Consider the following 10,971-nt stretch of genomic DNA (forward strand, 5'->3'; position numbering starts at 1 on the left):
TCCTCCATATCTCAGATATGAGACCCACGCTACAATTTAGTCAACTAGTCAAGGATGGGCTCTTCTCTCTAAGCCTTTTTCTCTCTGGTAACCACACCAAGAGGGATAAGAATGAGCAACTGTACAACTAGGGAGAAGTTATACAATTTCTCACTGATCAATAAAATCAAGGCAAAACATGGCTGCCTATTTTGAACTCCATTTCTATATACACACCATTTGCAAGACTCCAATCTTTAAAGAGTACTTAGCTGGAAGTAGAAGATAATTCTCAATGTTCAAAAGTGAAAGGGTTTTTTTTTTTTTAAGATTTTTAAAAATTTACTTGACAGAGAGAAAGAAAGCACAAGCACAGGGAACAACAGAGGCGGAGGGAGAAACAGGCTCCCAGTTGAGCAGGGAGTCTGATGGAGGACTTGATCCCAAGACCCCAGGATCATGACCCGAGCCGAAATCAGATGCCCAACCAACTGAGCCACCCAGGCACCCCCAGAAATTGAAGTTTTGATTACTTTTCTATAATAAGCTTCTTAGAGATTGGAAGTAACAACAGAATATTTGGCTATCTAAGGGTAACCAGAAAAACTATGAGACCCTCCTGGGCTTTCCTCCCAGACATGGGGGAAACAGATCCCCAACATAGCTTTCTTAAGAAAGAGAAAAAGAATAAATGTATTGTCTTTTTTACCTCACGCACATCAGCTCCATAGGATCTCAAGTGAAGACACTGATCAAATTCCAATATGACTATACTCCAAAGTTCTTTGAAAACCCAAAAGCAGGGATCCAGTCACGTTTCTACTATTTGATACTACAAGGTGGGAGAGAATGACACACTGTGACTGGTCAGCTCTCCGTAAATATATTTTTCTAGTGTTTTTTAAAGGCCTATAAAATAATGAAAGCAAAGACCTTAAATCCCAACAGGTCACATCATGACACGTGAAAGCAGAATAAATATGCAGAAACTGGTATTAGACAAAATGAAGGGCTTCCCACATGAGCAGGCCCAAATTGACTAGATCCCTGAAGCTGTGATAAAATCAGCAACCAATAAAGACCAAGTCTCTATAAGGGGCCTTTATATGTCACAGACGTGAGGCATTTGGATGCAACCTGAAAACTCACAGAACAATGGGATGAAAGGGTACTGCCTTACCCAGTGTTTGAAATATGAAAAGTGCATAAAGAATTTACCCATAGAACCTACAATAAAGAACAGAGTGAGGGAATATGCTATGCATCAGATAGATCCCTGGAAGTCTGTCTTGAACAGGATGTTGAACCTTGGATAGGCGTTTGGCAGAGGCTTCAAAAGTCAAAACAACAAATGCCAAGGACCCCATATTCTAAGGTAAAGTACCATATTAACTTGCTAAACATCAAACCAAAACTGGGCAACAACAATAACCCACTGCCCCCTGCTGATAGATGAAAAATTGAGGTGGACGAAGAAAACATTGGAGGAAGTTATCAGCATGGTAGCTGCTGTTGGGTCACATCCCTTTTACTTAACCTTGTAATTAAGGAATCTACTTAAATGGGAGGCACCTGCTGTAGAAATGTCACAATTAAAGTCCAGACTGACTTTCATAAAGTATATGCTCCAGTGAGAGTTGAGCACTGGTTGACTGATTGGTTGTCCTTGTTCTTCATCATCATCATCATCATTATTTTTTTAATTAATTAATTAATTAATTAATTTTAGGATCTAAGCAATCTTCCAATAGCATTTGCCTTCCTGGGATGAAACAAGAATGAGTGGTCCATTGAATGCCTCTTGAAGTTCCCCACTGCTGCATACTTTTTGCTGTAAAGTTGGCACTATTGTCTGATTAGATGTGGTCACCAAATACAAATAGAAAACTTAATCTGACTAAACAATCCTTACAACAATCCTAACAGTCCTTAAAAACAATTTTCCATCTGCTGTGCTCACAGGATTGCTAGTGCCAACGTCAGAAAAGGAATCAACTGCAATTCATACCCATCATAACCTTAACAGGATAATATAGCACCAGGTCTGGCACATCAGTTTATGGAACCAAGAATCCCTTCCATAGCTAACTGTAGAGCTAGCATTCTAATAAGCACTTTTCTTGGGCTTCCTTGGCCCCATGTGTTAAATCTTGTTTTCAGGCCAGATCTTGAATAGAATACAGATCATCATGTCCTATGCAATAGTCAATCCACTTGACCATGGTCCTTTCCTGGGCAGTTCAGATTGATGAGCTTCTTGATTCAACCGATTTTCATCCTAAGAGTCCCTATTCATGAGCAAGCACATGGAACACAAATAGGAATTGTGTGTCTTGTGCAGTTGGCTCATCATATTCAGCTAAACAGAGATTGGGCCAAGCACCAGTTCACAATGTCAGCCTAGAGGCAACTACCAAGGAGTCAGTCAAAATATAACAAGATGCATTTGCAGAAGGGGAGGGTGGTTTCCAGTGAAAACACCACAGACTGAATCTTCACCCACTGAGAATTCCTTTTCCATGCAGAATTGGTTTTATTTGGGTTTTCACAGTCTTTCAATTTTCTGCATCTCGATATACTCCTTCTACATTTGTTAACAGATTTATCCACTAAGATCCAATCAGATCCAGGCATCTTCAATAATTTGGGTATATCTAAACCTTTTTTCTTGTATCTTTGAGTCTTTAACACTTGGTTTATTTCTTGTATGTGTACACTACTCTGCCTTAAAAACAGATGTTTCTTGGGGAATAACCACATTTTGGGGATTCTCATTTTTAACCCATCTCATGATAGGGAAAACAAGGTTTAACGACCTTTGATCTTGCTTTGTCACTCTGCTAATGTCCATCAGCACCCACCAATAAGCCAGCAATAGCTTTTTAAATGGGGTACATTGGGTAGTAGTTTCAGGCAAGCACCATGAACAAACCCCAGGGGTGCTATTGCCTAATGGCCATACCTTTTTGCCACAAGTCCCACACTGCATAAATGTCAGTCATTGACACTTTGGTCAAAACACAATGAAAAGGTAATTGTCCCTAAAAGAAAGGTAATCTGTACAACTTTTGTATATTTTCTAAGGCAAGTTGTTGGTGAACGCTATGCCTTTAAGATAATTTTATGTAATGGTCTGGGTAGGATACCTATGTGATGCACAAAGTCTGTCCAGTACTGAATGAGTCTATCATATGCTCTGCCAAATTTAGTTTTCTGGAGGGTTAAGGACACCAATACTATTGAATAAGCTTGGGGTTTTTATCTGGGCATCAGCCTCCATGGTTCAACAGAACTTATCTGGGTTGTTGAATACTAATTCTTGGCAGAGTTAATCTTCTGGCTTGATTCCTTAGGTAATACGCAGTTTGTCTAACAAGGACAATCCACTGTCCTTAGCTCTTCCAATCAGAATAATGTCATTACCTAATAGTACCATAAATTGTCTGGTGAGAATTTCCATTTTGTGGATCTCAGCCTATCAACTGGTGAGGTGTCATGGAAAAGTTTAGGTTGCCTTGTATTACAAGGTAAGCTCCATGAAGGCAAATTGGTTCCCATGACGTGGATGCAGATAAGTGAAGAAAACAGTAACAGGTCCACCAATGCCACTTCATTAGGTGCCATGACCTCCATAATCTGGAAGTGGAGGGCTGAGTAATATAGCTGCACTGAGCTTGCATTCCAGCATAGAGACACTTGGAGTACCAGAGGGTTTTTTCACTACCCACACAAAGCTATTGTGCAGCACAGTATAGTGTTCTTTGCTTTTTTAAAAAAATAAAGATTTTATTTATTTGACAGAAAAACAGCAAGAGAGGGAACACAGGAGGGGGAGTGGGAGAGGGAGATGCAGGCTTCCCGCTGAGCAGGGAGCCTGAGGTGGGGCTTGATCCCAGGACCCTGGGATCATGACCTGAGCCAAAGGCAGATGCTTAACAACTGAACCACCCAAGTGCCCCACGGTACAGTGTTCTTAAACATCTCTGCAACTATCAATTTCTTGATCGGTGTAGGGACCTCCTTTCACTCCCCTGCCCCATATTCCCGTATCCAACACTATCTACTGATAACTCGTGACTGTGCTGAGGAAACCTGGTGGGCTTCCATTTGCCCCCTCCCCCCACTATCACCATTCTATTGTGGCATCTCCCCATTGGGAAGAGCCCTTACAATCAAAAGAAGTACACCTAAAACTCCTCTTCCCACAATATAATCAGCAGTGTAAGTGATAACATCTTCTATGTGTATTAGCTCAAAAGTACCGACACTTCAGAACACATCAGTCCATAGTCCAATCTGAGAGTTACAGTCACATGTAAAGTGAATTTTTTTACCACAGCTATGGAAGTTTCTACGAATCATGGTGACCCTTGCCCATAACAGCTGAAAGGCTAGACAACTTTGAGTGCCATGAATTCTCCAATACACCTCGACCAGTGGATATGGCCTCTTGTTCCAGTAAAAGAGGGTTGGCTCTCAATCTCTACCCTAGACCTCTTTGTTCTTAAAAGAAGAAAGCTCTGGGTAGAAAGGTGGTATAGAATAAATTAGATAAACAACAGTCTAATTAGCACAAATCTGAGCAAAGGGTCTAGGTCTCTTGCTCTCTTCCTATCATCAGAAATTCTCCCTCCTGGGCACCTAGGTGGCTCAGTGGATGACCTGCCTTCAGCTCAGGTCATGATCCCAGGGTCCTGGGATTGAGTCCTACATCAGACTCTCTACTCAGTGAGGAGCCTGCTTCCCACCCCACCCCCCCGCCTGCCTCTCTGCATACTTGTGATCTCTCCCTGTCAAATAAATAAATAAAATCTTTTAAAAAGAAGGAAAAAAAGAAATTCTTCCTCCTACAGAAGGAAGGTGTGTGTTCTTCATGGAGGACATGTGATCCTGAGAGACTGTGGTGAGCTTTTGCTCCATCTTAAGCAAATAAAACCCACCACATTTTCAGGTGTTCGAACATCACATCCTCAGGAAAACCTTTCCTGACCACTCACTCACCCACCCCAACATTGCACTGGGCAAAGTACTGTGTGCAGTGATAGAAAATATTGACCACGTGTCATTTCACAGTTGCATATTTATATGAGCATTCCCTCAACTCCTGATAATGCAACTAAAATTTTAGCTCTTAAAAGGCAAAAATACGTCTTTTTGGTTAATGAAGTCTCCCAGATAACAGTGCCTGAGACACAGCAGGCACTCAAAAGTATTCCAGAAATTAAGTAGTTGATATAATATGCACTTCCAAGGTCTTAATTTCTATTGTTATGAATAAGATACAGCATGGAAACATAAAAATATAATAAATAAATGTGATAGTGACAAAGTTCTGAACCATGGCCAGGAGATAGCAGAAGACACTCAGGGATGTACAGACCTTCCTGGGGCTCAAGGAATTACATCCCCCTAAGTGACTGTCTACATATGGATGAACTCTATTCCATCAGTCAAAAACCAATCCACTCCACCCCAAAGAAGGTTTCGCACCAAATGGAGGTGGAAGCCCCATGAACACCTGCTGATTTTCAGCAGTACACAGGCTCCACTACTAGGAAAGACAATCAAGTATTTGATTTCAGATCAGGGGGACTGTTTCAAATATGTAAAGAACATATGGATATGCACCCACAGTGCAAAAATTAAGGTTGCAATGAATGCAGGTGCTGTGGACACATTTCTGAAAGCCTGCATTGAATGAGAAGTTGAACACACACCCTCCAAGGTAAGACACTGGCAGAGGCTCCAAAGGCCAAGACAAAATAAATAAAGGTAACACTGTGTGTCAACTCTACTCAAATTTTAAAATTTGATAAACAAATAAATAATAAAGTGATAGGCCACCCTGCAAAGAAATGGATCCAAATGAATTAGCCCATCACTCAACCCAGGTATAGAAAAATCTTTAGCGGGAAGGAGAAAAGAGTTTTCAGAGGGAGCTGTTACCATGCTCGGAATTTTCTCCACCCTCATGAGGGAGGGATGGGGATTGTCTCCCAGTTGCTACAAAATCACTGATAAAGCACTTCAGAAATACTGACTCATATCCATGAAGGTTGAAAGAGAAAGGAAGAACTGGTAGGAACAAAGGATCTGGCTCTGATATTTTCTAGCACAGTACCCTTCCCTAAACTGAATTTCCAGATCTCTAAATTAAGGAGGGCAATTCATATTACACATTTCCTGGGTCTCTCTGGGTCCTGGGGTTTACATTACCCTTCCAGTATCAAGGTCTTCCATAATGTTGTTTTATGGACCACTAGGATGTTCATTCATGATCCTTAACTTTGTCTTATACTCAGGGGATTTCTTCAGCTAATGACAACCACATAATCAGTGCCTCAAAATTACACTCTTAGGAAAGTATTCCCTGATGACTCAATCATCCACTCTGACCCCACTATAGAGTATACCCTGTGTCCTTGCTATAGACCCTCATAACAGTCTGAATTTTTCTTTCAGAAAAAGCATCTTACAGTTTTATAAGTATACAATATTTATTAGTAAATTATGGATAGTGCCCTTAAAATTGCTCTTTAAAAGCAGAAACACATCCCTGTGCTTAGTGCTTCCTCCCAAATAATAGTGTCTGGTACTGAGTGCATAATAAGTACTCAAAAGTATTCTGTAAATGACATTCTTAATATAAGATCAAATACTGACTGATCAATTTCTATGAGTGTGACCAGGATGGAGCATTAGAAGGTGAAACACATCCAAAGAATAAATGGGTCTATGACAGAACTGCCCATCATGGAACGGGTAATGGAGAAAGACATTTGGAGAAGGATGAATTTCAGGGCTTTGAAGAATCACATATGGGACGCCTGGGTGGCTCAGTGGGTGGAGCCTCTGCCTATGGCTCAGGTCATGATCTCGGGGACCTGGGACCGAGCACCTCAGCTGGCTCTCTGCACAGCGGGGAGTCTGCTTCCCGGTCACTCTCTCTGCCTGCCTCTCTACCTACTTGTCATCTCTGTCTGTCAAATAAAATCTTAAAAAAAAAAAATCACATCCCCTGAATGTCTCTTCATATTGATAAGGCGTGTTCCACAAGCCATAAACCAACTCGCACAACCTTGAATTTTTAAGACAATCATAACCTATGCCTGCCTGGTCAATGAGGAACACTAGAGAGAAAATACATATACGTTGGAACTGTCACTCAAGCTCTTTCCCCCAAATATAAATAAAAATGTTTAGCATCTTCCCTCCTCTCATTCTTGACTCATTCTCTCATCCTCATTCCCTTCTCTCATTCACCCAACCTTGACCACATGGACAAGTGACAGACCATCAAAACTTGTCCATATTCAACCAGAGGCTACTTTCAGAGTACAAATGGCTCCAAAACACACGGGTGTGGGAGACATATTTGTGAATTCCAGCTGGATAAGCCTTACCACACATCTTTTACCTTGAACTCTTACATTTTTTACTGAATCTAACATTTTATTTCTATGGTTAATTAGATGTAAATTTTAAGTCTCGGAACTTGTATTAAGATTTTATATTCATCATTTGTTTCAGCTTCAATCCATAGGGAAGGTATTGACATATATCTCAGATAAAGGTGAAGCAACTTAGGTCTTTCCCAAAGCCACCAGGACAATAAGCAGAACCTAAAACACTGATCCCAAAATATATGCTCTTCAGCAAGAGGAAGAGGAGGTTTCACACCTTATGAAAGCATTATTCATGTCCTAAGCAGATAAACCTCCCCTTTCAGGGTTACTCTGAGAATACAGCAGTACCTAGGCATGATCACTTCACTTAAAATAAGCACAGTACAAAAGAAAATGCACCCACAGTGCCTACAATTAAGGATGCAGTGAGTGAAGCTTCTGTGAGACAGACTTGACCCTAAAAGTATGTACCGAACAAGACATTGAAAGCAGCCACTCTTCTCTTGTAAGAGATATGGCAGAGACTCAAAAAATAAAGAAACAAATACCTAGTACAACCATATTCTAAAGGGAGGTGCTGGGCTATGTTGAAAAAAGAACCAAAACTTGTTCTGCTGACATTATCTTATGGCCCCTCCTAAGTTCAGTTAGAAGGAATATAGATGTGGTATATATACACAATGGAATACTATGCAGCCATCAAAAGAAATGAAATCTTGCCATTTGCGACAACATGGATGGAACTAGAGCATATCATGCTTAGCGAAATAAGTCAAGCGGAGAAAGACAACTATCATATGATCTCCCTGATATGAGGAAGTGGTGATGCAACATGGGGGCTTAAGTGGGTAGGAGAAGAATCAATGAAACAAGATGGCATTGGGAGGGAGACAAACCATAAGTGACTCTTAATCTCACAAAACAAACTGAGGGTTGCTGGGGGGAGGGGGTTTGGGAGAAGGGGGTGGTATTATGGACATTGGGGAGGGTATGTGCTTTGGTGAGTGCTGTGAAGTGTGTAAACCTGGTGATTCACAGACCTGTACCCCTGGGGATAAAAATATATGTTTATAAAAAATAAAAAATTTAAAAAAAATTAAAATTAAAAAAAAAGAAGGAATATAGAATTTCTGTTGAGAGTTGTTGTGGTAGGTATATATTCAATCGTCATGACTCTGGGTCTCTTCCTCCCATTCCCAAAGACATAATTAAACACTCTATGTAAATGAGAACCTCCCTTCTGGGGAACTGTTACATTTAGAACAGAAAGTGACATGTGTTCTACTGAGAACTGAGCAGCAGTCACCCCTTTCTCTTTTTCAGTTTCTTCTATGAGAATCCAAGCCATTCTCCAGTGAGCAGTACATGCTACCTGGCTATTCTACAGAGCATGAATAGCCCAGAAAACATCCAGGGAGCTCAAAATGCTGGGCACGTCTTTCTACATACCAGGCAATGCGGCCTGACTGGAAGCAGTCAATCAACGCAAATATAAAGCAAAGTCCAATTCTGTTGCAAAAATTCCCCTGACTCCTCCAAAATGGATATGGCAATACCATAGTCAGAAAAGGTATCTACTATAGTCCATGACCAATGGTACACTTGAAACAAAAACAGAATACCAGCTCTAGTGTTTCTGGCTATAGGACACAGGGATTCACTTTACTTGACTGCAGCCAGCGCTCTGCACATTTCCAAAATTCCATGGCCTCGGGCAATGGAATCTCCAATGGGTCTTGTTTTGAGTCAGGTCCCAAATTATAAATTAACATGCCTTGTTGCACAGAGTCTCTGTTTAGCACTGGTCCTAATCTGGGCATGACACAGTTGATGAGCTTCTTGGTTCTACAGAATTTCCCTCAAAGGGTTCTCATCTATGGTCATATAACACATGAATAGATGGTATGCATTTTTAGTGTTCTGCTGATAATGTTCTTTCCAACAAAGGCTAAAAATTGATCATCTAGCCTTTCAGCTGCCAGCCACCAGCCCACACTACCAGAACATTACCAGCTAAGTCAGTAAAAATGTAGCAAGATTCCTTTGGGTGCTTATTCTCCAAGACAAGTCTCCTATCCTAAACTCCACTAACTGAGCAGAATTCCCATTCCAGGCACAATTGTAAATAGTTTTCGTTGGTGTTATGCAGCTACACTGGCCCACATCCCTCACTGGATTTTAATTTAATTGATAAATCCACAAACCAGGCCTAGGCATCCACAAGAAACTTGGTGTACCAAAGACACCAAGAAGCCTGACCTGATGTCCCAGCCCCTGCATCTAAGACAACCATATCTGGAGAGTGACTGGGTACATTTTCCTGGGCTGTGAGACACAATTAATGTCCAGTTAACTTCTTTCCTTGATATAGTGCTTCCATGTAAACATGGAGACTGACTGGGCCATAACCACTTCATGGGATTCTCATTTTACCAATTATTTGATAGAGATGTGAGGGTGTAAAAACCGCTGCTCTTGGGGCACCTGGGGGGTTCAGTCATCAAGCGTCTGCCTTCGGCTCAGGTCATGATCCTGGAGTCCTGGGATCGAGTCCTGCATGAATAGCCCTGCTGAGCAGAAAGCCTGTTTCTCCCTCTCCCACTCCCCCTGAATACTGTCAGAACTGATAAATGAGTGCTTCAGCAGCACATATACTAAAACTGGAACAATACAGAGAATATTAGCATGGCCCTTGGACAAGAATGACATGCAAATTCATGAAAAATTCCGTATTTTTGAGGCTTGACACCTCTAGACAGACTTAGGTACTCTCTGGTGATAAACTCTTAAATGCTTTGTATATTTTCTCAATTAGATCTCTTTTCAGAAGTGTCTGTAGAACAATAAAAATATCTGGCTTGTGAAAAAAAAGAACTGATAAATGAATTCAGTAAAATCACAGGATACAAAGTAAATGTACAGAAATCTGTTGCATTTCTATGTGCCAATAATGAAGCAGCAGAAATCGGCTGTAGCAAATTCAGGATACAGACCTGGCTGTATCCCAAGATATATTTTATATATATATATATTTATATATATATATATATATATATATATATATATATATATATGATACATATACATAAATATATAATCAGCCCTTAACCTGTGTTAAATTGGCTGTAGCAACTTCTTTGAAATTATATATATTTACATATATAATATGTGTACATAAATATATATACATATATAATCAGTCCTTAACTCTTTATCATAACAGCTGTATGAAATGTGTAAAAGGGCAGCACTCTAGACCAGTCTGGACTTTCGCCACCTATAGACAGTCACAGATGGGTTTTGGGAAGTCACTTGCTTCATCAGCAAAATGTGGGTAACAATAATAGTGATTTCAGAAGGTGGATGTAGGGACTGAATGAGAAACTACACGTGAATGTCATTAGCACTGTGCCTAACCCACAGTAAGACTCCAATGTTAGCCATTTATAAAAACTCTTATTTTCTGATGATTACATCTTGTCACCAATTTTTTGCAGCACTTTGCCAACATACAAGTTGCCATGGATAGTAAACAACAAATGTTAGAGAAGATGTGGAAAAAGGGGAACCCTTTTACAGTGCTAAT

General features: G+C 40.5%; 1 non-coding gene across 1 annotated transcript; it reads left to right on the forward strand.

Moving 5' to 3' along the window:
- The first annotated feature begins 10,019 nt into the window (after window positions 1-10,019).
- Window positions 10,020-10,122, forward strand: LOC131822272 (U6 spliceosomal RNA). The gene has a single exon (XR_009350154.1). It is a non-coding gene; the product is annotated as a U6 spliceosomal RNA (small nuclear RNA).
- The last annotated feature ends 849 nt before the right edge of the window (window positions 10,123-10,971 follow it).

Source organism: Mustela lutreola, chromosome X (assembly GCF_030435805.1).
Source record: "Mustela lutreola isolate mMusLut2 chromosome X, mMusLut2.pri, whole genome shotgun sequence".
Taxonomy (NCBI): Eukaryota; Metazoa; Chordata; class Mammalia; order Carnivora; family Mustelidae; genus Mustela; species Mustela lutreola.